We start from the raw sequence: 6,571 nt of genomic DNA, 5'->3' as shown, positions 1-6,571 counted from the left end.
CATGATGCTGGGAACTTTGGTAAATGTAAAATGTGAAAGTGAATTGGGGGAACAGATAAGAGAGAGGGAGAGAGGAAGAGAGAGTGAGATTGACAGGTAGGGAGAGGGAATAAAGTCAAAAAATTGGAAAAACAGAGCTGGCTTCTTGTTTCAACAAAAAGTAATTTATATTTTGTTCTACAATAAGCTGTAATAAGCAACAAAATCAAATTTATCGTAACAGGAAGAGTCTCCAGGTGTTCTTTTGTTTTTGTTTTTGTTTTAATGTAATTGCTAAAAGGCGGGAAAAGACTTCTATTCAGTTGATTAGGATTAATTCTATAGTGGGAAAGGGTTAGGTGAATTCTTCTTACTTGTTTGCATTTCGGTGGTAGTGGACATAAAAACTAAATACTGGGCTTCATCTTCTCCTGCTGAAATGGACTCTATGGCCTATGGAGTCGATGGTATAAATATATTGAACATTGAGACTAACTTGCTTTCCTGAACCCCAAACACCAAACTACATCTGGAGGTATAATAAAAAGGCTGCAAACTGCTTTAAGTTTATGAAATTAGACAGATGTTTTGGTGTATTTCTCACCTCTCATCACTTCCTTCTTTTTATAAGACTTAAATTCTCTCTTCCTTCCAAGTTTGCCATTTTTTTTAGCCACACTATTGAATATATAACTGGTCCTCTATTCCAGTCAGCTCTTCACATTATAAATAAAGAACATGGTGTTATTACATTTTAATTGTTGCTCTTTGCATGTTGATCTGATTATATTGTTTTCTTCTTTTTACTAAATTGCTTAAAGTCTACCACAGTAGTTCTTTTGCCTGGTTTTATCGTAGATAAAGAGCTTTCCCTCTGGCTTTTCACACTGATTATTTTACTGGTGAAATTTGTGATAGCATACCTTACACCTTCTTTTGTTTTTAAGTCTACAACTCAATCCCTTGCTTTCTTGTTTTTTTTTTTTTTTTTCTTCCCTCTTAGTAAACTTTTCCTGAAACTCTCTGTCTACAGGTTTATGCAGATAGTTTGCAGTCTGAGCTTGGTGATTGAGATCATATCACTCTTGGCCGAGTGTTGTACCATAACAGACATCTTTGGGTAGAAAGTAGGAGCAGTGGTGAGACAACATTAAAGACAGACTTGGCAACGTAAACAACAATTTCAGAGAAATTTGATTCCTGTGGAGCTACCCTGGAAAGCTAGTTCCAAATGATTTCTTTCACTGCTTGCCGAAATGAAATGTTTGCCATGAGAAGCTGGTTCCCACAGCTAGTGTATGCAATCGTTTCTCTTTTGCAAAGTATATCCCTTCGCCAAATTTTAAACAACTTATTTTATTTTGTCTTTTATATGAAACTCTGGCTACCAGTATCTCAGATTGCTGCTTTGGGTGGTATTACTGGACAGCTATCAGCTTCTAGAATGTGTATAACTTATAAAAATTATGATTTTTGAATTGCATCTAGATAATAAGGCCCCTCCTCATTTCTATGATTATAAGATCATATTTAACTAGGACTATTGATTTTGTTTTACTCTATTAAGCAAGACAGCTACAAACAGAGGCAAAAGCATAAATAGGAAGAGTTTGTTTTGGAGACACTAATCTTTGGCCATATTCTTCCTCTGCTGACTCTTTATCTCAGGTATATTAGTTTCCTAGGGCTGCTGTAACAACATGCCACAAACTTAAAGCCACAAACTTCTGTGGCTTAAACAGCAGAAATTTATCGTGTCACAATTCTGGAGGCTAGAAGTCCAAAATCAAGGTGTTGGAAGGGTTGTTTCCTTCTGAGGGTCATGAGGGAGTGATCTGTTCCAAGCCTCTCTCCTTGGCTTGTAGATGGTGTTCTCCCTGTGTCTTCACTTTGTCCTCACTCTGTATGTGTCTGTCTCTGTCCAAATTTCTCCTTTTTATAAGAACACCAGTTAGATTAGATTAGGGTCCACCCTAATGACAGCACCTTAACTAATTACGTCTGCAATGACCCTATTTCCATATAAGGTGACATTCTGAGATACTGGGATCAGGACTTCACCATATGAATTTGGGAGGTGGGGGGGTACACAATTCATCCCATAACATCAGATATCCAGTTTTCTTACGTTTTTTCTCTTCCTTCCTCATCACACGAAAACTTCCAATACATTCAGGAGGTGATAAATCATAGCTTGAGGTGTTACACCTCCCAAGAATACTTACATTCTCTCTCTTTTTTTTGTGTGTGTGGTACGTGGGCCTCTCAGTGTTGTGGCCTCTCCCGTTGTGGAGCGCAGGCTCCGGACGCCCTGGTATATTTCCTCAGCTTCCTTAAACCTCTCCTTTAAAAGAGAACAAAGAAAAACACATGAGAAAGTTTGTTTGTTTTTTTTTTTTTTTTTTTCTGTTGTGGCTTCTCCCGTTGCGGAGCACAGGCTCCGGACGCGCGGGCTCAGCGACCATGGCTCACAGGCCCAGCCGCTCCGTGGCATGTGGGATCTTCCCGGACCGGGGCACGAACCCGTGTCCCCTGCATCGGCAGGCAGATTCTCAACCACTGCACCACCAGGGAAGCCCCAGAATCATCTTTTAAATTGCAAATTCCTGGGCCCACTCCAGGCCTAAGGAACCAACGTCTCTGAAGGTGCTGTCTAGGACCTTTCTAACAAGGATCCCAATGAAGTTTGAGAGCTGTTAACACAACAAAATAAGACAGATTATACAAAAGAATCTGTCTGGTTAATTTACAGGCATACTGTATATGTATGTGAGCGTGTAGATCTGTTTTCTCAATCTTTCCAAAGTCCAGAGACTGGAGTTGGAATTCATCATAATCAATAAGGATTTGCTCATGACCTCTGCTCAGTAAATAAGGCAGGAAAGACTGCAAAGTTTTGAAGACACATTATTTTCTTTCATATACATTTTTGTCCTACAATAAAGAATCTGTACAGTTGGCTTCCTGACAGAAGAGAGAAGACTGTGATCCTGAAGAGCAGATGGTTGGGTGCTGCATCATTCGGAAGTGGATATGTTCTTTTCCTAATCAACTCAGGCTTAATAATCAGGGCTACCACAGTATCTGTGATAGATGGCGATACAAATTAACGTATACACCAACTACACCTTTTGACTTTAATTTTCCTTCTAACACACAGACAATAAGTATTTGTTTTCTCCTTATATAAAATTTCTTTATTTTTGCTCTGGGGTGAAAAAAAATCTCTGAATACCCCAAGTGTTTAGGGGAAAAAAAAACAAGAAGCAATTTAGGAAAGATTAAAAGCAATTGTTCTGTTACCCTTGGCAACAGAATCTAGATGCAGCCAATCAGCAAAGTTGATATATTGTTTTGACACACGTGCACATATTTCTAACATAAATAGCAACAGAGACCTAATAACAGTGGGTTTTAAAGCTGGAAACTGATGTCATTTCAAATGTGTCAATCAAAGAGAACCTATGAAAGTGTTTTTTTCTATCAAGCTGACATTAAATATATGCTGTAATGGCTTCTTAAGTGATGGTAGACTTCTGTCAGGCCATACAGGAGATGCTCAATCTATAATTACACTCTTGCTTCTTGGAATCTGTCCTTTAACACATCTCAAAAAAACTTTAATAGGAAAAAAATCTGAGTCCTACAGTAAAATTCATCTGTTCACATCACCAAAAAAGTATGCTTATAAGAATGAGCAAAATTAGATTAGAATTAGCTTGTTTATCCCTAAAATAGATACATTTCTTTAGTTCCTCTGTCTATTGAATTTATGATCAACTTGTGCCAGTATATTCTGCTATTTAAATTTTTTAAGTGTTTCAAAAATTAGCATTTTGATAGAGCAATAGGAGAGAACAATAGTATTAGGCTGCCCAGAGGAGAATAAAAAGGATGGTTGGGAGTCCAGGACTGATGACCTTTACTGCCCAATATGAAAATAGATGGCTAGTGGGTCAGAGTTCATCCTTCACTGGATAGTATTAATAGCAGTATTAGTAAAAAATAAAATAAAAACAAAATTAATAACAGGTACCATTTATTGAGTGCTTATATGGGATGTGTACTATGCCAAACTGCTTTGTAGACAGTATCTCATGGAATCCTCACAATAATTATAGGAGGTAGGAATTAGTATCTCGTTGTACAGATGAGGAAACCTGTGTTAGTTAGCCTAGCTTCTGTCATATAGCTGATGAAGAAGTGACAGAACTGGGGTTTGAATCCAGGTCTGTCTTGCTCCAAAGCTGCTGCTCTAATCCACAGTTCATGTCATCATGTTATCACCTTCTCTGTGTCAGGAACCTCAGGATGCCAGTTACACACTTACAAACTGAACATGATCTCTGCTTTGTCCCTCAACAGATAGTTCACCCTATTCAAATTATGTAACTTCTTTGAGCCTCCTTTTCCTGATGCGTACAGAGACCCCAACTTCTGCCTCCCAAAGCTACTGTGGGAATCATTGAGATAATGTTTGATAAAGCTCTTGTGCTTGACAAGTGCTCTCAATAAAAATGAGCTTCCTCTCCTTTCTTTCTTTCTATCCAATGTACCGATAGTACAATGCACAGTAGATGCCCTGTTAATTTTTGAATAAATAACCAAAAAAAGTAACTTTCAAAGTGTAAATTATTAAAATTTTGAATATCTAGCTACTCATCTTAATAAAGATACAGCTACAGGCCCAGGTTCAACCCTTGATACACAACAAAATGACTGGGGGAACTTTTAAAACTACTAAATTCTGGGCGCCAGGAGATTTTGATTCACTTGATCCAGGGAAAGGACGAGGTACATATTTAAATAGATATATATTTACATATTTATATATTTTTTAAAGATGAAATTCACATAAAATGAGATATTTTAAAGCAAACAATTCAGTGGTATTTAGTATATTCACAATGTCGTGCAACCACCACTGCTATCTAGATCCACAGCGTTTTTACCATCCCCAAAGAAACCTCTCCATAGCCCCTGGCAACCATCAATATATATTCTGTTACTATGGAAGTACCTATTCTGGATATTTTGTATAAGTGGAATCATGCAATATGTGGCCTTTTGTGTCTGGCTTCTTTTGCTTAGCAGCATAATGTTTTTAAGGTTCATCTATGTTGTATCATGTAGTAGTAATTAATTCCTTTTTATAGCTAAATAATATTCCATTGTATGGATACACCATAATTTGTTTATGCATTCATCTGTTAATGGACATTTGGACTGTTTCTACCTTTTGGGTGTTATGAAGAGTGCGTCAGTGAAGATGCATGTACATATGTTTGTTTGAGTACCCATTTTTAATTCTTTTGCATGCATACCTAGGAGTGGAATTGCTGGATCATATGATAATTCTATGCATAACTTTTTGAGGAACCTGCAAACTGTCTTCCACAGTGTTGAGCCATTTTGCACTCCCACCAGCAATGTACAAGTGTCTCAATTTCTCCACATCCTTACCAACACTTGTTATTTACTTTCATTTATGTATTTATTTTTGATTGTTGAGATCCTAGTGGGTATGTAGTGTATGATGATGATACTTCATTGTGGTTTTGATCTGTGTTTCCCTAATGATTAATGAACATATTTTTGTGCACTTCTGGAATATCTTTTCTGCAGAAATGTCTATCCAAGTGTTTTGTCAGGCACCTATATTCTTTTAAGATTCCTCTTCCCCCTTGAAGGTGATTCTAATGTGCAGAGGTTGAGAAGAATCAGTGACATAGGGAATGTGAGAAGTAAATAACAAAGAGATGTAGTCACATTGTTTTTATCATTTGCACATGGATAAGGAAGCATTGTGCACAGTGCTACCAACTAAATAGTCTTTCACAAACTCCTACTATACTTGAAGAATTCAGAGTACAAAATTGTACAGATGTGATCAGTATATGTTTCATGACTTCAAGATGGTATTAAAGTACAATTTTAAAAGGGCTAATCTCATGTTTAATATTAAAAAAAAAATCTTACACGTATACAACACCTGTTTCAGGGAGGCCGAAAGGTTTAACTCTCTTGTTACATTTTATAATTAGGGTGCAGATTTTTTTCACTTTTAAGAAATTATGATCATAAAAGAAAAATAATTGGCCTGAGTGCCATAGTTGGCTCTTGAATTAAGAAGAAAAATACAAGTTACTTGTATCCCTGGCTACCACTGTCCTCTCTCTTATTCTCTCCCTCTCTCTCTGTCTCTCTATCCCTCCTCACACCCTCCTTTCTCTTTCCCTATTTCTCCTCTAAACCATAATATGTGGAAAATAATATAGAGGTTTATCTGATTCTTATGCTCTACCAAGATGTCCTGTGGTCATTGTTGTCAGCTTGTTTTAGTGTTTAATTTTTGGAATGCCTGTCCTGAAGTTTCCACATCAGAGAAATAAAAAAGAAAGAAACCTACCGGCCTTCCCTGGTGGCGCAGCGGTTGCGCGTCCGCCTGCCGATGCAGGGGGACCGGGTTCGCGCCCCGGTCTGGGAGGATCCCACGTGCCGCGGAGCGGCTGGGCCCGTGAGCCATGGCCGCTGAGCCTGCGCGTCCCGAGCCTGTCCTCCGCAACGGGAGAGGCCACAGCAGAGGGAGGCC

The sequence above is a fragment of the Physeter macrocephalus genome, chromosome 1, assembly GCF_002837175.3.
Source record: "Physeter macrocephalus isolate SW-GA chromosome 1, ASM283717v5, whole genome shotgun sequence".
In the NCBI taxonomy this organism is placed as follows: Eukaryota; Metazoa; Chordata; class Mammalia; order Artiodactyla; family Physeteridae; genus Physeter; species Physeter macrocephalus.
Note: the sequence above shows the minus strand (reverse complement) of the source record.